The sequence below is a fragment of the Protopterus annectens genome, chromosome 11.part0 (assembly GCF_019279795.1).
Source record: "Protopterus annectens isolate FY-2018-M chromosome 11.part0, PAN1.0, whole genome shotgun sequence".
NCBI classification, from domain to species: domain Eukaryota; kingdom Metazoa; phylum Chordata; order Ceratodontiformes; family Protopteridae; genus Protopterus; species Protopterus annectens.
This window is the reverse complement of record NC_056745.1, coordinates 1,241,199,783-1,241,222,098: the sequence shown is the minus strand read 5'-3', so window position 1 is coordinate 1,241,222,098 and position 22,316 is coordinate 1,241,199,783.

Genomic DNA, 22,316 nt, shown 5'->3' with positions numbered 1-22,316 from the left:
TAAAATGCACAAGGATGCTGTTAACCCTCCCTTCAGACAGATTGTGTCTAATAGTAAAACTAAAATGGAAAAGATTACTGAGTACATTGACTCAGTGTTGATCCCTGTTGTGCAAGCTACTCCATTTTCTTCTTCTTCTTTTGGCTGCTCCCGTTAGGGGTCACCACAGCAGATCAACTGTTTCCATTTCTTCCTGTCCTCTGCATCTTGCTCTGTCACACCAACCACCTGCATGTCCTCTCTCACCACATCCATAAACCTTATCTTAGGCCTTCCTCTTTTCCTGTTACCTGGCAACTTCATCCTTAGCATCTTTTTCCCAATATACTCTGCATCCCTCCTCAGCACATGTCCAAACCAACGTAATCTTGCCTCTCTGGCTTTGTCTCCAAACCTTCCAACCTGGGCTGATGCTCTAATATACTTATTCCTAATCCTGTCCATCCTCGTCACACCCAGTGCAAATTTTAACATCTTCAACTCTGCCACGTCAAGCTCTGACTCCTGAATTTTTGTCAATGCCACTGTCTCCAACCCATATAACATAGCTGGTCTCACTACCCTCTTGTAGACCTTCCCTTTCACTCTTACTGGTACTCATCTGGCACAAATCACTCCTGACACTCTTCTTCACCCACTCCATTCTGCCTGTACTCTCTTCTTCACCTCTCTTCCACACTCACCATTACTCTGAACTGTTGATCCCAAGTACTTAAACTCATTCACCTTCGCCACCTCTACTCCCTGCATCCTCACCATTCCTCTATTCTCCCTCTCATTTGCACACATATATTCTGTCTTAGTCCTGCTGACCTTCATTCCTCTTCTCTCTAGAGCATATCTCCACCTCTCCAGGCTCTCCTCCACCTGTTCCCTACTCTCACTACAGATCACAATGTCATCTGCAAACATCATAGTCTACAGGGCCTCCTGTCTGGTCTTGTCTGTCAACATGTCCATCACCATTGCAAATAAAGGGCTCAGAGCTGATCCTTGATGTAATCCCACCTCCACCTTAAACGCATCTGCCTCTCCCACCGCAGACCTCACCGCTGTCACACTACCCTCGTACATATCCCGTACCACTCTTACATACTTCTCTGACACTCCTGACTTTCTCATACAATACCACAACTCCTCTCTAGGCACCCTTTCATATGCTTTCTCTAAATCCACAAAGACGCAATGCAACTCCTTCTGACCTTCTCTGTACTTCTCCATCAACACTCTCAGAGCAAACATCGCATCTGTAGTGCTCTTTCCTGGCATGAAACCATACTGCTGATCACTAATCATCACCTCCCTTCTTAACCTAGCTTCCACTACTCTTTCCCATAACTTCATGCTGTGACTGATCAGTTTAATCCCTCTGTAGTTACTACAGCTCTGCACATCACCCTTATTCTTAAAAATTGGTACCAAAACACTATTTCTCCATTCCTCAGGCATCCTCTCACTTTCCAAGATTTCATTAAGCAATCTAGTTAAAAACTCCATTTATTTACGTGATTCTTGGGCATTTCTCCATCAACTATTTTTGCTGAAAACCATAGACTCGAACTGGATGTTAGTAACTCTGGATACTGAATCTTTATATACTAACATTCCACACAAAGACAGTCTAACATGGATTTTCCTTTCTTGACTGAACATACTATGTTCTCTAGTGCTAAAATAGATGCTATTTGTAAACGTGTGTCCACGGTCCTGTGTAACAATTTCTTCCACTTTAATGGAAAAGCCTATTAGCAGATAAGAGGAGTTGCCATGGGGTCAAAAATGGCCCCTGCATATGCTAACTTAGTTTTGAGTGCATGGAAAATGCACACTTTGGTTCATTTGCCTGGTTTTGACAAAACTAAAATGTATTGTCATTATATTGATGATATATTTTTTATTTGGCAGGGGTCCAGAATTGAAAAACATTCATTTATTCAGACTCTGTCTGACAGCATTGATTTTCTTAGTTTTGTTATTTCAGGATATGGTTCTACTATCCAGTTCCTGGACACGGAGATCACTCTGGTTGCTGACTTATTGGAATTGAATGTGATCTGCAAGAAAGTTCACAGAAGTATTTTTTTAGACTTCACTAGTCAACACCCACATTTTATGAAAGTGAACATTATAAGGGGGCAGTTTATTAGGCTGTCTCTCTTAGTAAGTAATGATAATGTTTTCCTGCGAGAGTGTCATTTTCTTTAGAAGTTATTTATACACAGAAACTATCCAAGACAGCTCATGGAGAACATTTCTGTTGATAATTGTTTAACACATACTGCCAGATTCAGACCTATCCTTAGATGTGGCTTTGAACCTAAACAGTTAAGGGACTCCAATACTGACTGTACACTTAGCTTTCCACTACCAATTAGTGTAGACATGTTTTCTATTAGAAATGTTATTTCTAAAAACTGGGATATTGTTATGAGTTGCAGAAAACTTGCTTCAGCACTGGGCAACAGCCCAAGATTTTCTTTTATAAAAAAAAAAAAAAAACAGAACTCTTCTCAGCACTTTTGAAAAGAATGATAAACCATTTTTGATTAAAGACTCTGAAAATAGAAAAAAAGCCCTCAGGTATGTTCTGTTGTAGTAGGTGTGTCATATCACTTGTAAACACATTCGAACAGGAGCAGAATATTTTTTCAGGCATTGTAATGTTAAAGTGCCTTTTCGTAGACACTATGACTGCCAAAGTAGCAATGTTGTTTATGCTGGTATTTGTGCCACATGTGAGTTCTTTTATGTTGGTAAAACATGCAGGAAATTATCAGACCAGATAAAAGAGCATTTAGCAGAAATCAGACATTAGGTAAACACACTTTCCTTTGTGGTGGATTTCAGACCTTTAAGTTTATTGTACTTGATTCCTTTTTAGGTGACAGTGAAACATTTTTAGAAGTGTGAAAACTAAAATGGCAGCTGCTTCTGAATGCTAAAGCTTCCCCAGGCATTAATGTTTGTCTTTTTGGCTTTTGCCGGTTAGGGGTCGCCACAGCAGAACTCCGGTCCACTAATGATTGGCAAGTAGATTTTTTTTATGGTGCCGAGTTGCCAGCCCGATGCCCAACCTTCAGCGAAGGCATGCCCATTTACGCATGTCTTTCGAATGCCCACTCAACCATGGAGAGGACATGCAGACTCCACACAGAAGGCTCTACAGCCGAGAATTGAACAAGAGAACCTCTTGCTGTGAGGCAACAACACTACCGCTGCACCACCGCAGCTTGAAAACTTGAATATTAAATGCGCTTTGCAATGGTACAGGTGAACTCCACCTACTACATTACACATCTGTTTATCATTGGCGACGGTATTGTTTTATTTTGCTACATTGCTTATACATGGTGCTTATTGGCTGGTTTTGTTTTTAAAGAGAGGCACAACAAGGCTTTATTACATTCTTTGTTTCTTCTGTTAATTTTTTATATCTATTAAAGAATGAAAGCATTCAACACTGGTTTGGTTAAGTTCTCTTCTTTCAGGTCCTAGAAGTTTGTTAGTCATTTAGTTGTTCTTTGGCAGATGTATGTATGTGTATATATATATATATATATATATATATATATATATATATATATATAGTGTCACACACAAGTAATTATCTCACTTTTGAAAGTTTTAATAACAGTAGTGTGCACTTACACACCTGGTTACAAACACACATAGCAGAGGATAGCAACCCTCTGACACAGGAGAACCACATTTCTCCCATTACATACACTCACATCCACATAGCTGTAGCTTTTGTAGTACCAGCATTTATATCCTATTGTGTACATTTTCAGATGGTACCCTGCTGATGAAGGATAAGACTGCAGTGGTGCTGCTGCGGTAGCGTTGTCGCCTCACAGTTAGATGTTGCCCGTTCGATTCTCAGTTAGAGTGTCTTCTGTGTGGTGACATGCGTGAATGGGCATTCCTTCTTTGAAGGTTGTGCGTTAGGCTCAGCAAGCCAGCATGTAAAAATCTACTGCCAATCATTAGCGGACCGGAGTTCTGCTGTGGCGACCCCTAACCAGGAAAAGCAGAAAGACACAGACACAGACCCTGCTGATGAAGGATAGCCCCCCACACACACACACACACACACATTTTGGCATCCCTAGCCTTTGTACCACCCTATTTTGTAATCCATTTCACCAATGTACCTTTTCACATACATACCTAAAAGGGAATGGCAGCCTAATGATACAGGACAGCCACCCGTCCCCATCCAGGCAACCTCAGCCTTTGTAATATCAGCATTCCTATCCCATTGCAATCATGTTCTGTTCACATATGCATTTAATGAGGGATGGAAGTTCATTGACACAAGATAGTCACCTTTTCCCAAGCCATGCAGCCCTGGGCAGTGTGCAAAACATAGGAGGTCTACACAATGACCCCATCGCAATGTTGCATGCATGTCCAAATGCAGACATGTAACTAGGATGGGTAAAAGAGGTGTGGCCACCCAGGGTGTTAGCTATTAAGGGTATGACTGGCAGCTTGCAGTGGTGCACAACTGCAGTACTGACATTTATATAAGAAGACTCAGGTGATATTGCAGCTTTTCAAATGAATGTCAGTGCTACTTTCATGAGCTTAGTGTATTAGTGACTATAACTATCAGCTTGTTCCAGCTAAATTTCACATTTCAAAGTAGAAGACTTTTTTTTTATCTTCAATCTTTTTTGTTTTTCTTTTTCTGTGTTTTGTCCTTGGCTTTGGGTTAAGGGGGAGCTGTCCAGGGTGCTAAGTGTCCTAGCTAATACCATGCTCAAATGTACCAGCCTACTTTCTCTGTGACACAGGAACCCCTGAGCTTTGTGCACCAACACAAGAAGATGCTTTTCCAGTATCAGATGCTTTGTCCCTGCTGTTGCACAAATGTCAGCCCAAAACTGATGACAGCAGAGGTTAGACAAGCACTGATGTGTCTGCACTTATCTACTAAGTGGCAGGATATTTCTATACAGGAAACAGTGATACAGATAACGTGTATGCCTTATGTGGGAATTAATAAGCACTGGCAGGTTGCTGTGCAGATGCATTCATTACTAGCCCTTGATAGGAGCATGCTACCTGGCACCTGATGGAATGGTATCCATTCCTGCTGATGTAATACTGTTCATGAACTCTGACTGTGGCTTTTTTGCCTCATGGGAGTGATCTATGTCTCTCAACAGTTCAGAGAAATGGGCAATATAAAAGTCATGTACAGTAGTGGCTAAACTTCACATTTCAACATTTGTTCCCTGCTTATGACAGAATCACTAACTTATCATCATTTTGAGCATACGCATGGGGCAACATGGGTGCTTTGTGATGAAGATCTTTGCCTCACAGCACCAGGGTTCAATCCTGACCTCAGATCATTGACAGTGCAGAGTTTAGCATGCTCCTCCCCTCTCTGTCAATGTGTGGGTTTTCCTCTGTCACTCGTTCTTTTTTTTTCAACCTGCAAAAAATGCTTATAATTTAGTTTGTCTAAACTGTTTATATAACTGTACATTAAACATGCAGTCTTGACACCTATTATATCTACTGTATAGAAAGGCATCTATTTAATATAATTTTGTTTTTATAAAGTATTTGTTTCTATAGAAGTTATTAGTGCTTGATTACTATGAAGTCTCAGCTGAGATTGGCTCCAATTTATTGTTCTTTTTTCTTAGTTTTAAGGAAGCTCAGCCAGCAACTTCATTGCACAAGAAGTACCATTTTTCCTGTGGTTTAATGTTTTTCCTTAAAGGTGGGCGACATCTTATCCCCTAAGGCAAGAAAACTATTGCATCTCACAACAAGGATGTGTTATTTATATGTATGTATAGATATGTATATGTGTATATATATATATATATATATATATATATATATATATATATATATATATATATATATATATATATATATATATATATATAAAACATTTGTGTGTGTGTTGCAAGAAGGTAAGAGGAAGTGAGGATGTCCAGCAAAGAGGTGGACAGATTGTGTGAAAGAAGATCTGCGACAGTCAGGCATGAGTGTTGCAGAAGGCAGGAGTGGGGCACTGAATCGAGATAGTTGGTGACAGTTAACATGATACCCTGACCTCCATGTAGAAAAAAGTGGGAAAAGGGGCTGATGATGATGATGATGATGTTTGTTGCATTTACCTTTACCCTTGTGTTCTTGGTTGTGGCTGAAACATGTCTGATAAAGACCATCCCCGGGATTCAATAAAATCTGTGTAGGCTCCATGAACAGCCTACATGGAATGTACCCATGTACATGACCACGGTTCCTCCTCGGCAGCATGCCATACATATTAATTATGCCGCACTGCCAAGGGAGATCACAGTAACACAGATACTGAATTTGTGTAAGCAACACTGTACAGACTGTCCTGTCCTTGTGGACTGTCCAGAAAAATTCTGGATAGTTAAGTACAGCACAATACCTTTCAGCCCGTTAACTTGGACTGAAAGCTGTACAACAGATTTTTCTTCATTAAATTGCAATTTTTTTATGTTGATGTGCTTGTTTGCGTGGTGTGATGCATTGCTTAGCTATGCTTAGCTTTGATTACATATACAGTAGACATCTGTTAGACATCTAAAAATAGAAACTGGATGTATTCAATATTAATGATTTTTTTTTCATGTGCTTGTTTGCGCAGTGAGGGGTGTTGCTTAGCTATGCTTAGCTGTGCATACAGACAGAGTACACATCTACCAGACATCTAAAAATGTATTCAATTGTTGACGTTCTACAGTGCTTAATAACATGCAAACCTATGCAGCAAAGCTGCACTACACTTACAAGCACCTTGCAATGTATCTGAAGATAAAAGAGCACCATTCACTATTCCATTGGCTAGATAGATTGAGTCATGACCTCCAGTGTATTCGGTCCCAGGTTTGAGTCCTGAACAGTCATACATTTTACATATATTGCTGTGAAAATGTATCAGGTGACTGAAACATCGGTTTAGTTTCAATTAAAAAATTGTTACATTTAGAAAAGCTGCATGATGCTAAGCAATGCTTAAACATGCTCAACTGTCTGTTCCAGTTTATGCATTGCTAAGCTCTGCTTAAACATGGTTTGTATGAGTTTGAGCAATGCTAAGCAGCATGACACTTTGTTGAAAGTTACAGCGTGATGTGCAAAGGTGGGAATGCAGCCTATTTAAAGGCCAATAGGTGGGAATTTCACATCAATCTTTGGAATCTTACCTTGGATGTGGATATGCCTGGTACTGTAGGTGAAGGAGTGAGCTGTTGTGCAGAAAAGTGGGGAGTGCCGGAGTCAAGAGTTTTTGTTGGACTCCTGGTAGAGCAATATGGACCCCAGCAGCTGTAGGGTGACTACCAGGGCTCAGAGTGTAATTCTGAGGGCTGAGATCATTTGGCCAGGGACCTAACCAGTGCTACTGGTATCTTTCACACTGGCAATGTTGTCACCACTACACTGACCTGAGGCATAGGAAGAAGGGAACCTTGGACACCTGGGTCCAAGAGGCTAGGGACGGGCACACCCCAGAGATAGGTAAGTATGTTTTCCAGTAATTTAGAAATATACAAGCTGAATCTGTGCAAAACTAGTATGTATAATGGTTTGCTTCTCTTACCACAGATGCAGAAGAGAGGGCTCACAATGTCCAATCCAATGCAGGCTGCTTGGCCAGGATGAGGTAATTATGTGGTAAGTAGGAAAATCATCAAAGCAATAACTTAATACATAACTTAATAATACAATAAGGTAAATACAGAGTTTGCAGTCTTAACAGTCAAGTACGGCATACCTGGGACATCTTACATCTTTATTAATGTGTCGGTGCCTATGTGAAATGGTAAAGCAAGTTAAAGCAAGTAAGCACACAATTCTGTGTAGCATAGCTTCCAAACATCAGTTAATGCTGTGGTCTACCCAGCTTAAGAGTCACTGTTTTGGTCTGCTCATTGCCTGAAATATGCTGTAGGTTGCACTCAATAAATGAACAGGGTATATGGGTAAGGTAACAGAAGTCTTACACAGCTATCCATGGCTAACATGCCAGAGCTTAAGCAACATTAATCAATAATGTTTTAAAGGTGATCGTGCTTTGATACCTAATGTTTTCAAATAAAGTGCTCACTATTTCTGTATTTACTGGTTGTGTGTTCCAGTCTGATACCAGTTAACTGTTACATGTGCATGAATAAATAATGCACCAGGAAATATCACAAATAAATGTAGACCAACACCCAGATTAAGGGTCAAGCCTGTGTTCTGCTCATCTTGTCTAAAATATGCTGTAGATTGCAGTCAGTAAATGAACAGGGTATATGGGTAAGTTAACAGAAGTCCTGGACAGCTATTCATGTGTATAAATGCCAGATTTAAAGCAACATTGTCAATATGGTTTAAAAGGCGATGGTGCTTTGATAAGTATTGTTTTCAAAAAAAGTGTTCCTTATTCCTATATTCACTGCATGTGTGTTCTAATCCAACACCAGTCAACTGTCACATGTGAATGAATAAATGATGCACCAAGAAATGTCAGACATAAATGTAGTGCAATAGCCAGGTTAAGGCTCAAGCTTGAGTTCTGATAATATTTTCTGCAATATAACAAAAATCCACGAGAGCATGAGCTGGATACCAAATATATAAAATTTATTAAGCGCTTTCGTCAAGTATTACAAAATGACTTCAGTCATTTTGTAATACTTGACGAAAGCACTTAATAAATTTTATATATTTGGTATCCAGCTCGTGCTCTCGTGGATTTTTGTTACTTGGTATTTTGTGGTTCGGTTTTTCTGCAATATGCTGTAGATAGCACTCAGTAAATGAACGGGATATATGGGCAACTTAGAAGTCCTAGACAGCTGTCCCATGTGTGTAAATGCCAGATTTGGAGTGACATTAAGCAAAGTGTAAAAGGAGATGGTGCTTTGATAAGTGATGTTTTCAAATAAAGTGCTCATTATTCTTGTGGTCACTGCTTGTGGGTTCCATTCTGATAGCAGACATAGCTATGCATGTGTGTAAATGTACACTTTCATACAAGATGTCACAATAAACGTTTTAAGTGCACATTATTCCAGTAGTTACTGCTTGTGGGTTCTAATCTCATGGTAGACAGCTGAGAAATGACCAGCTGTGTAGTGTAATTAGTGTACATGAACATACCTCTCAACTGTCACGATTTTTGCAGAATGTAATGACTACCATATGTCTGGTCCTTGATTTGCAGATATTTTGCATTACTTGGAATGTAATTTAATGGCAAATCTATTATCAGGACACCTTGCTACTAATGTATGAACACACTATGTAAAAATATTCTCTGTAATTATGCCTTTGTACCACCATTTGGTAGGGCTTGGCCCATAATGTCCCATCTTAACAGGTTGAGAGTTATGTACATGCAACATCATCTATACAATATTAGCAGTGACTGTTCTCATAAGTTAAATCTTACATATATAGAAGTATCTAGTAGTTGCCTGTGTAGTAATATTATCTGCAAAGTTACTAATGTTCTTTTTTTCTCTCTCACCTCACCTCACCCCTTCTCTTTAGTTTATTAATTATATTTACTATTATGATTTGATACTAATATATTTGTAATTACCTCTTATATTGGCCTTTTGTATAATTTAATATTGCTTTGCTGTTAAAATACTTTCATTTACGTTATTTATTGTTGTGTTCCTCATTATATTCCTTTCTGTTTCTTTCCATTACTCATTATTATTTTCTGTTAAGTTAATACTAACATTTGATTGCTCATCTTTATTTTTTCCTTATATTTGTATTTAATTTACTACAGTCCGACAAGGTAGGCTAGTTCCAGGTTATCCACCTAACTTGGATCCCCCGGTCACTGCACTGGGGCCCAGCATGTCTGTGATGCAGCCTGCTGGTGCCCCCTCTACTGCTCCTGCACTACCTGGTCCATCAGGTAGTTCTGCCCAACAGGCTGGGGTGAACCCCCTCTGGGAGTGGATGTGGAGGGGGTGATTATTTCACCCATGATGAACTGCCAGGTATGGTGCGTGGGCTGCTGCACCAAACTGTCCGTGCACACCTATGCTGGATGGAAGGCAAGCTGTCCATCCTGGCGGGCAGCCTTACCCCAGGTGCTGCCATCAACCACTGCTTCCACAGGAACAGTGAAGGTACAGTGCTGACAATCCCATGGGTGAGGACTTGAGTCACACTGCTACCATGTCTGACATAGATGGGACTGGGATTCCACAACACCCTCCTCAACCAAGGTGTTCACCCCTCTCTTGTGTCACACACCAACCCTGTCTGCTGTCTTGTGTGTCTTGTCTGTCTGCAAAAATGTCCTCACCTTCCCAACTTACCTCCCCCACACATACCTATGTCCCTTCCCCAACATTCCAATCTCACCTTAATCAAAATGGACACCTGTCCCCAAAAAATATATATGTATGTGTATATATATATATATATATATATATATATATATATATATATATATATATATATATATATATATATATATATATATATATATATATATATATATATATATATATATATATATATATTTTTCCCATACATAGCTCTCCATTTTGCACACGTGTCCACTGGACACACTTAATTTGGCCCAATTGGCTTGACAATGCACTTATGTTGTCCTCACCCCTCTCTCTGGGGGTGCCAGTCCAAATTCAACTGAAAAATCATTTAAAGTACACGGTTGCTGTCATTGAAGAAATGGATAGCTATGATTCTTTCCTACAACCTTCCTGCACATACCTACCTGCCTTTCAGTATATTATTCCCCCTGCTTGCACCCCATTTCACCACTGTCCTATCTCCCCATTTTTTCTTTTCTTTAAGGAGTTTTTGTACAATGCTAAATGGTTTTATATTGATATATACAGTTGAAAACACGGTAATAACATTCAAAAATTACACCTGCACCCTATTTCGTACCAAGGACCATTGCACCTGAACAACAGTGTATCAATCCACCAAGCTACACAGACAGTTAATTAACACAGCTGCTTTAAGCAAAACATACTTGCTATTTTCCTGTCATTAAGCATGATTAAGCAATGCTATCCATCGCACCGCATCGTGCAAATTTGTGTAAAGAGTAATGGAAAAAACGGGAGTGTGACTTAGACTGTGTTATAGGAATACATCACTATAAAGCCAGACACATAATCATACCTCTCAACTGTATGGATTTTTGCAGAATGTCCATATTTTTGCCTCATATTTTTGGTCTGTTTTTCACAAAATTGTGGTTTTCTAGGAAATCATTGGCAAATCATTGAAGGTTGAAGTCAGGAAATACTGATGGACATTTGAGTTTCAGACGTCATACCCTTCAGAAAATTCATACTAATGTAAAACCTGTTATTATATCAACTTTCTAAGTTTGAATGAGCAATATTTAAAAATTGTCCCTATTTTTGAGCCTTGGTCTCCCGTTATTTATGGCTTTGCCCAGATTTCTTGCTCTAAGAGGTTGAGAGGTATGCACATAATAATACATGTAAATGACGTATGTAACAGCAGGTAACTGTGCAATTAAATCTGCAACATTTACAAATACACCAGGTAAAAGATTAATGGAAAAATAGGTGTGTAACTGGGACTCTGGTGGAGAAATACATCCCTATAAAGCCATACACATAATAATAGATGCAAATGAGGTATGTAACAGCATGTAAGTGTGCAGTTTTATGTACATTTAAAAATATATCTGCTGCAACAGTAGCTCAGTCTGTTAAATGCTTCAAAAACATTAATTTTTGTTCCACGTGATCCTGGGTTCAAATCCAGTGATGTCTAGCATTTAATATACATGTATGTGTACATCACCATTATGAATTTTGATATGTATGACTGTCTCATCATCCATTTATCCACCAAAACCAGTACAGATGGAATGTCTGCTTTTCAATGATGGCAGCCAAAGGCCTACAAAAAGGAACACAGTTAATATATTCCTATTGCAACACCAGAAAGTGCATAGAGTGTCAGGTCATGCATTTTTATGCATTCACAGAGGATTTTGAAGTATGTAATTCAAATGAGGCCCAATAATATCATAATGCAGCAGACAGTGATTTGATACTAATATTACAGATAACCATGGATGCACAAGTAACATGCACATATGGAGGTCATACTAGAAGCAAGGGTCACTAGCACACACATTCCAGATGACTACCATAACATAACACATGGCTTGGCAGTTGTCTATATGGTTGACATACTGGTAAATGTACCCTATCTTGTTCTAGGACACAACAACCACGTTGCCTTTTACTCTTGTTAATGATACTGTTGGCTAACATACTTACCTTAAACACATACCTCATTTTCCTGTGGGATGGGTTGCCTCAGTCAGGCTCTGGTTGTACACCAAGGCTACCACAGGTCACATCATTACTCATAAATGTTGTTGTTCTCCACATTCTGCAGCCTGTCTGACTATGCTTATTGCCTGTAGCAGCAGCTTATAGCACACACATGTGTATGTAATAAGCATTTACTACAAACATTCTGTCTGTGCTGACATAGTATCTTTACCCCAGTAATTTCCACCCCAGCATAAGAGAAAGGGGATGAATTCTACATTGAGGCCTTATATCTTGTTGAATAGTTGCATGGGATTGCCTCATTACACTGCAAATCAGCTGTGTATGCTGCACTTAGCATTCCTGAACCACAGATTGGTTCAGAGGCAATCACCTACTAATGAGAACCATCTTAAAAAGGCAAACTCCTAGCTAGGGGAAACATTGGGTATGAGAGTTACTTTCTATGGTGAACTTGTTGTCACAACACTTATATATATATATATATATATATATATATATATCTTTCAATAGAGGAGTATATTTTGTTTTCAACATGATGCATATGTGTGAATATAATTAGGGAGAATGGGTATTACATCAGTAAGCCTTTCTTAGAACTGTACAGATGACATGCCATTGATCTGTAGCTGTGTAACACCTACAGAGGATGTAGACTACAGCAAGGGTTTAATGCTGTCTGTTATCTAGGGACACAGGTCTCCTGGATACTTCCTTTGTTAGCAGCTGTAATACTACACAGCTATTTGTTTGGCATTTCACTATAGACATATGTTATGGAGGGGGTGTTTCCTGCTATGGTCCACACTATAAGTGGACTCCTGTGTTAGGTGTGTGATCATATGTGAGGTCACTATTGCTACTATCCTAGTTGCTTCCACACCCTTTGTATGTTTGGCACACTGTTGCATATGAGATGTGTAATCAAGTGGAGAATACTGATAGCCTTTTAACTGCTGAATCTGTATATACTATACACCCATGTATATAATCCTGATGTGTTTTCATTATTATGTATTTCAGGTGATAACATGCATGCCAAATGCCACCCACCTTTCATTGAGGCAGAAAACAATCTCATAATTGAGGTGTTAAGACAACACTACCAAGTCCTGCTGTCCAGAGGGTGGGCAAATAGGCAAGAGTGACAAGCCTTGTGGGACAAACTGGTCCATAACATAAATGTTGTGGGTCATCAGAATCACACATATGAGCAGGTGCGACACCATGCCACAGACAGGATCCACTCGACATGTAGATGGGCAGCGGACATGGTCAGGGATCATCAGGTCACTTGTTGTGGTCCTGCAGTGGAACAACCTCTGTCAGCCACTGAAGAATTCCTGGTGAACCTTGCAACACAGGGTAGCTCCCAGGCTTCCATCACACAATATGTTGTGGATATGGGTGCCACCATTTCCACTCAAGAGGAGTGTCCAGATATGCTTAGTTGGATCAGCATTGGAATACTGTTGCATTTAGCATGTCAGGGTGTACATAGTTTTACCTGGATATCAGGTGTTTTATGGGGTGGAGGAAGGAGGTTAACTGCAGTTTTAAGCTCATGCAGAGATTGTGACTCACATACCTGTTAACATAGCAGCTACTGTAAATGGGAGATATTTGGATGTAGTACCAGTTTTATACTGTAACATGTAGTGCTGTTTACGTTATCTCTCCCTCAAATGTTTTTCAGGACCATCAGGAATAGGAAGAGGCCATACTTCTGCTGCTGGTAAGCACAAAACATTTTTGTCAGAGATGTAGATTTACTTCACAGTATTAGCTAAAGTATCATCCCAGGCCTGCTGGCTAGACTGATGTACTGTCTGCATGACTGACAAATGTACAGATATGTTCTGACTGTACACACTTTAGGGTCATACCTATGCCTTGTAGGTGTGATAACAGTGATTGATTTAACAATATTGTCAGGAATTTTCAGATGGCCATACCTGTAAACTGTGAAGAGTTCTGCAGAATGTCAACAGTGTACATAATTTATGTCTTGCTCATGAGAGTCTTGTTTAAAGATCTGTTATTTTTAAATACTTACAAATTTGGGTTAGACAATAATGTCCTCATGTCCTACTATATCAGATTGTGGGTTATACAAGCCTGTAATAGTAACAGCAGTGTATACAGCTTAACATATATTGTAACATAGTAGTGCAGGTATTAATGTGATGCTTTTCTCTTTATAATCACAGGTGACCTAAGAGGTTGGTCTTTTTCCCCCTTCATAAACTGATGTCACTGTCACTTTAGATTCTGATGATGATGGTGAATGAAGTGAGGCACAGCTGGGGGTTGCAGGGGCTGAATCTGTCACAGAGGTTTACAACCCTCATCTGTTCTCATTATCACCATACACAGTCAGTATGCCTACACATACCTAGTCCCCTGAGGCCACAGATTGGACAGTCGAAGGGTGCTTATGTTAAACAAGGAAGTGTGGCTACTGTGGCTGCAGTGAGTGTCAACACTAGCCATAGCCAAACAGGCTGATTGACAGGGGTGATTGTAAGAGGGCTGCTGTTCCTCCACCGCCTGTTGCAGGTATCTCATCATGTGTCACTCAGTGTATGTTTAGGGCTATCATGGAGGCACAGGCACATTCCAAAAGGAACTCCAGACAAATGCTCAGGGTTATGGCTGCAGTACAGTCTGACATCCGTGACTGCCTCCACCTCATTACTGATACCCTGGATCAGTTGACTGACACATTGGAAAGACGTTGGTCTGAGACAGATCACACACTATCTGTCTTGGAACACACATTGTCTGTGATGGAACATCTGGTTGGAGTTGAGCACCAGACTCATGGATGTAGGTCAGCAACTATATCTGCTGAGCGTCCACGTGGCCATGCACAATCATGCTTCTATAATGGCAGTACATCCAGTGCTCCAGAGGGGAGTGTGCTGTCCACATCAAGAAGTGGCATGCCATGGGTTCATGGTCCTGGTCTTTCCCATGGAGGACACAGTCCCAGCAGACAGCAGTTACCCTCAGGTAGTAGCCCAGCATCTGACCTTGGGCATGGAGGTGCCAGTGGAACTCCTGGCAGAGACATTTCTCATGTTCAGGGGCAGAGATGATGAACTGTCAGCTCTACCATGCATGGCTCAAAGCTGGTCAACATACAGACACATAGGGCTAGCACTGAGCTTGGCTATGTTCATGCAGACACTCACACACCACACTCACATTCAGGTCACCTACAGACACACACGGCACATTTACATGGTCCATCTTACCTGCTTCCCTTTCTGACACACACATGCTTGCCAACCTATTGGGTCAGCATTAGTACCTTGCACTCCTCATACAACACCCTATGCAAGTGATGATACCTGTGCCACATTCCTGACATCCTTCTCTTCGATACAGGGAAACTAAGCTATGTGTCTGATGCATAGGGTGACTATCTAAATTAATATGTATTTGTTTCATCTATTGTTGCCTTTGACATGCTACTTGTACTGGTCAGTTACAGATATTGTACCCTGCCATTTGTAATGATTAACTACATTATTTTGTGTATGTTATGTTGGATGCTTTTGTAATGGCTGTGTTGTCACACGATGAAAGGTGTCTCATGGAACTGTTTATGTTTTACTTTCAGGATTGTGTAGGACACACCTATGGGTATATATCTACAATAAACCCATCAACATCAGAGCACAGGATGGAATGACAGCAAAGAAGAAAAATGTCATCAGAAAGGTAAAACAGTATAGGTGCATGGGTCCAAAGGGTTCATATATGTGTAATAATAGGCTAACAAAAACAAGGGCTTCTTTCAGCCTATCCATGCATCCCTAAACTCTGACAAGGTCTGATACCCTTGATAAGTGTAAGCAGGGGGTTGGGAGCTGTGACATGTACAAGCAGGGGCATGGGAGATGTAGTCTCTGGGCTACATACCTGTCTCTCCAGCATGTCCTATTTATACCACAGTCAAGGTGTAGGTGTGTAGAACAAGTAATTCTTGTGCTAGTCTGTTCTTGGATACACAGGAGGTACACAGTGGGGTCTGACACCTCCTCACATGGCAGGCATATACCTCCCCTCCAAAGCATGTAGGAGACAGAATACACAGTTACAGCCTTGACGGGGTCTGCATAGGGCATGTTATGTACACTGTTTATTGGATTACTGTGGAACCTCTGTGGATGTTCCAGTTGTTAGATATGCCTGGCTAGTTACATATGAAAGGTGGCATTGCACTCAATGCTAGGTGTGATGAATGCCAAATGCAATGGAACAATTACTTTCTGGGATTTACATGCCATGCCTTTGCTTATAGGTTGCTCAACATACAATGGATGCCCAAATATTACCAATCCATGACAGTCAGAGGCTAGATCACTATCTATGTTTCCAAAAGTCCCTGACTACTTGGTCAACTGTAGGAGGTTTGAGGTCAATATGATAGTTACCAGGGGTGGATGACTTCCTAAGAGATAGTATTGTGCATTTCTTGGCATTTAGTGTTAGTCCATGGCTCTGACAACCACTGAATGTCTGTGTCAGCCCATCCTGGATAACTGTTAAGTCAGTGTGGATGCAATCACAGCTCCTAATTTTCAATCATCTGCAAATTTAGTCAATCAGAGACAAATGACAGTGGCTGTGACTGCAGAGAAGTAAATGCCCAGAAAGAGCAGTCCCAAGAATGATTTGTGAGGGAGTCCAGTGGTGACTGGCCTCATTGTAGCGGTGGACTCCTCAATGCGATTGTCCTGGATAATGTCTGTCAGTCACTTGGCTATCCTCCAGCTGACATACTAGTTTGTAGCTAACCATTATAGTGTGTCAGCAATGCCTGATGATCTAATAGATACAAAAGCCTTGTCAGGCCATGGTAGGTGGAGTGAATCATTTTCTCCTCATCCATTGCTTTGTTTACCACTCAGTGAGGTCCACCAGGTAGGGTAGGCATGATCTGCCCTTGACAAAACCAAGCTGGGTCTGGTCCAGTGTCTGTAGGTGTACTAAATCTTTAATGATCATTCCCATGATAATTATTTCCATGGCTTTAAATATCAGACTACTTGGACTTCTGGGGACAGTGCTTGTCACTGCCTACTGGTTGTCCTGTGTGCAACTCAGTACTGCAGTTAATTCCATCATGGTTTCCAAGAAAGTTGTCACCCAAAGTGTCTAATTCTGTACAAAGCACATGCAAACACTTGTAGGAAAACTAATATGTACACCCTGTAAAGGTAAGGATGGAGTATTTGCACAGTTATTCTGCAGTTAGACACTAGTCAAGCAGCCTGTACTGAAAACAAACAATTACCTTGTGAAGAATGCTGAAATGAGGGGAGTGCCATGAATTGCTGGTACCTGGCTACTACTACTGTTGGTCTCACCAATGCCACACTCTGCTGGGATAGAAAGTTCCTAATCTTTTACTCTCACCAGAAGCAAAATGTTAGTATCAAGCTCAATATGGGAAGCAGGCCATAGTCTGTTTGTTGATCCACACAGTAGTTCCACATGATGCAAGGCTCTGTAGCCTTGATATACCATTGTCCAGGTAGATGCCCTGATTAGCAACCAGAGCAATCATTTGACAATTGCATGTACTATGCCTTGTGTTCCAAGTCTCATAGGATTTGACTAGGGTACTGACCTCATGGTGATTAGGAACACAACTGCTGTGTCACAATACAATGTTCAATGTCAGGTGACATAGATATCCAAGGTTGCTCTAGCATGATCCATGTTCACAGCAATTCATGCAGCATGCCCTTCAACAGCATAATGGTGGATATCTGTGTGACATGGATGTGAGACCACTGCAGAAGAGTGGCCACATATGGCCAATATGTATCTCCCTCCCACATGTCCTAGGTATGTCATAGTGTACATTTATGTTACCGGAACACAATTCTGTGTTCCCACATCATTTCACACAACATCCATTTGCTGTCTGGTTGCTTGACACCCATTGTAGACTTGCAAGGCCGAAGTAATGACTGCAAAGTTGAACACATTTTCTGTGCATGCACCGACATCCACATCTTCACTGCAAAGAGTGCCTATAGACAATGTGTTTGAGGCTGTAAACCACAAGAGTATAGCAGTATGACCCTAAATTTGCTGGAGTTGTACATTGTCACATTTGTTGGTATGGTATTGCCACCATGCCTAATAAGATTATGGTGAATGCAAGTGCCACATGCCTGGCAAAACATAATACTCAAACTATCATGTTATGCCACACTGTCAGGTACTATTTTACCTTAGGATGACAACATAAAGGTGATAACATGTTACATTTAAGCATCTGTTAGGCCACTTCATAACCATGGCCTGTTGTGACGTATACACAAGTAAGAATCTATTGCTAATGGCATTATCACTGACTGCTGATGAGATGTGCAAAGCATCCCCAACCCTCTACTCCTACTCCACACAAACACAACATGTGAGAGATGTGACTATATTAAAAACCTTGAATACATGCTCTCACACACCAGTCAGTACATATGACAATGAGTGGGTTGCCAACATGCACACCTCACCTCCTACTCCACCCAAACCCACATCATACATACCTACATGTGCAGAGGTCTTTACCAAACACATAAGTATATACCAGACACCTCTGAAAACTAAACGCAAACTCTCTACACAAAATCATACCTCTGCAGAACACAGTACACATAATAGCTCATGCATCACTGTCTCACCGGTCAAACACCTAAGGCAAAACACAAAATCAAACATATTACTCATAGGTGATTACATCATGAACACATTGATGTGCCTCTCACCAGGCTACATAAGGGAAAGGACACAGTCAGCTTTCTGTGAGGTGCCAGGATATGTCATATCACACATGCACTCACGTCTGTCAACATCAGGTACTGTTATGACTATGTCATAGTTCTTGTTGGTGTGTATGATTTGAGACATACCTCTCTGGACTGTATGCAGAGACATGACTGAGCTTACAGACTATACAGTATGTCTCAGGCAGGTATGCCCTTGGCCTTGAGCTGCATTTTACTATCACTTATGATGATGGCTCAATACAAAAGGAAAATGAGTGACTTCAATAATTGACTTAGTGTGTGGTGTCATTGTAAGGAGATCCACTATCTATCAGCCTGGGATGACCTGCTCAACAGACCTCAATACTTTGCCAGAGATGGTCTTCATCTGTCACCCCGGGATTTTGGCTACTGGCCAAGTATGTTGCCACCCCCATAGTGCATCTTTTAGGTGGTGTCTCAAAGGAAAATTTTCCAATGAGAAAACACCATCTACAAACAGCATCACGGTTATGCTGCTAAATGCTAGGAATGTCAACACGAAGCTCCACTCACTGAAAGCTGTCCCCACTTTGGAAAACACAAACATTTGTGCAGTCACAGATAACCTGGTTCAAGGCTGTGGAGAGCACCACAGCCATACCAGGCTACACCTCCTTCCACACGTTCAGAACTCAAACTTAAAGCAAGCAAAGTAATGGAAGTGGTGTATACATATTCATTAAGGATAAACTCGGCATGTAAAAAATCTACTGCCAATCATTAGCGGACCGGCGTTCCGCTGTGGCGATCCCTAACCGGGAAAAGCCGAAAGACACAACAACACATCCAAATTGGTTAGACTGTATAATTCCCTGGAGAAAATACAGGTGCTACTGACTGATTGTAGGGCACCTAATCAAGCCATTGCCAGCTACAGGAGCAACTCCATGAATCAGGACACCCACTGTGCTTATTTGGATCTACTTGAGTCTATCCAGATACATCAAAACAAGATGGTTTTGGGTGATTTTAACTACCCACCAACTAGGTAGATTTGTCATGCTCAAACTCATTTGCCCAGAGGTTAGTCGACTTCCTTAACTACAATATCCTGGACCAGTGGGTTGACATCCACACAAGGGTATCCAACATACTGGATCAGGTGGTTCACCACACAATAAAATCCAATGTGGGAGAAACTAAGAGGTCTCTAGCATGTAGAATTAAAGAACATGTTAGAGACATAAAAAATAACAAACAAACTAGTCCTGTAGCAGTGCATTTTAATAAGTTTCATAATGGTAGTCCAGAAGGCTTAGTTGTTACGGTTTTAGATAGTGTAAAGGATAAAATGTTTTTGAATGAGCAACAAGTTAAACATATATTAAGAAAGAAAGAGTTATGTTTAATTTTAAAATTTAATACATTAATTCCTAATGGGTTAAATTATGATTGTTCTTGGAAAAGTATGTTATAAACGTATGAATGTATATATTAGTAGTAAATATGGTTGTATTAGATGACTGTTTCTTTATTTTGTTAATTGATGTATTATAAGGGTGTGTCTGTTGTAAGTATATAAGAGATGTAAAAATGGAAGCAAAGCTTTTACTCTGTTAAAGGCAAGTTTGAAGTTAACAGTTGTGTATTTCAAGTGTTTCTATATCTTACTTGGATTTTTTAATAAATTCCTTACTGAATTGGATTCTATTGTGTGGTGAACCATCGTTTGTTCATGCTTTTTGTGGTAGAATATACTGGATCAGGTGTTTACCAATATGGGTCACCACTGTAGAACCTCCACCGTGAGGCCTTCCCTAATGAGATCTAACCACAAATTGGACTCATTCAAATTAAGTATCACACCTGATGCCCCCTTCCAGCAGATAAGGTAATGAAGTTCAAAAAAGCAGAGTATAACCTCCTATGGAATAGTATAAATAGCTTGACTGCACCACCCCCCTCAGATGGAACAGGCAACTATACCGAGCTCTACACAAATGCTTTATACAAGCACCTGTACAACTGCATTGACTCACCTGTTCATGACATTAGCAAAACAAGCTCCTCATGGCACAGCAAACCTGCCTGGTGGACAACTGTCATTAGCAGGCTTTACAATAAAAGGTAGACATTGGTGTCTAACAGCAGAAGGGAGGGAGCCCCCTGAAATGGAAGCACTCCCTCCTCAGCTTAAACAAGCAAATAAGTGTTGTTGTGAATTTCTGCAAAACAAAGTATGGGACAAAATTAGCCTCCTCCACAAAGGACAACCACAAGGCATTGTGTAGTTAAATGTGTAATGTAAAAGGAAAGGCCCGTATTGTTGCCAAACTCATTGTTAATGACACCACGTATAATGAGCCTGTACACATAGCTAACCTGTTAACCAACAGGTTCTGTGACAACTGCACTCCCTTATCTCCACCACACGTACACCATGACATCCCTACAACCTGTCCCATACCTTGTATCTCTAAAGAGCAGGTAGTTAATGGCCTCACTAAGGTGAACAACTCAGCATCAATTGGACCTGCTAACATCCCAGGCTGCATCCTACATGGGATCCATCCTGGATTACTAAAACCATTGGGAACTTTTTGCAGTCATAGTGTATCTTCTGGCTGTGTCACAGCTGACTGGAAAATGACCAAGTTTATCCCCTTCCACATAGGTGGCACATTCACTGACCCTGGGAACTATACAGCAAATCATCATGGACCTTATCAACAAAGATATAGGTAATCTACAAACACTTGACTCTACACTGCTTGGATTTGTGAAAGGGAGACAATGCCTGTTAAACCTGATCGATTCTATGAGGCAGTCACCAATGATCTGGATGAGGGAACATCTGTGTATATAACCACCTGGACTTAGCCAAGCCATTTGACACTATCAGCCACTCACGTATCATTGACAAACCCACCCAGCTAACCATCGACAGTAATATCATTAGAGGGGTCACTAAATGGCTCACTGATACAACACATATAGTGAAAATAGGTGAATCTGCCTCCAATAGCAGAGCTGTAACCAGCAGTGTTTCACAGGGTTCAGTCCTGGGTCCTCTACTGTTTGGAATCCATTTATCTAAAGTATAAGCACAAAGTGAATGTCTGTGACTGACAAGGTCTGCTGATGCCTGAAAACCAGGAGCAGTTATAGAATATCCAAATGATGTCAACAGCCTACAAGAGGGTCTTACATG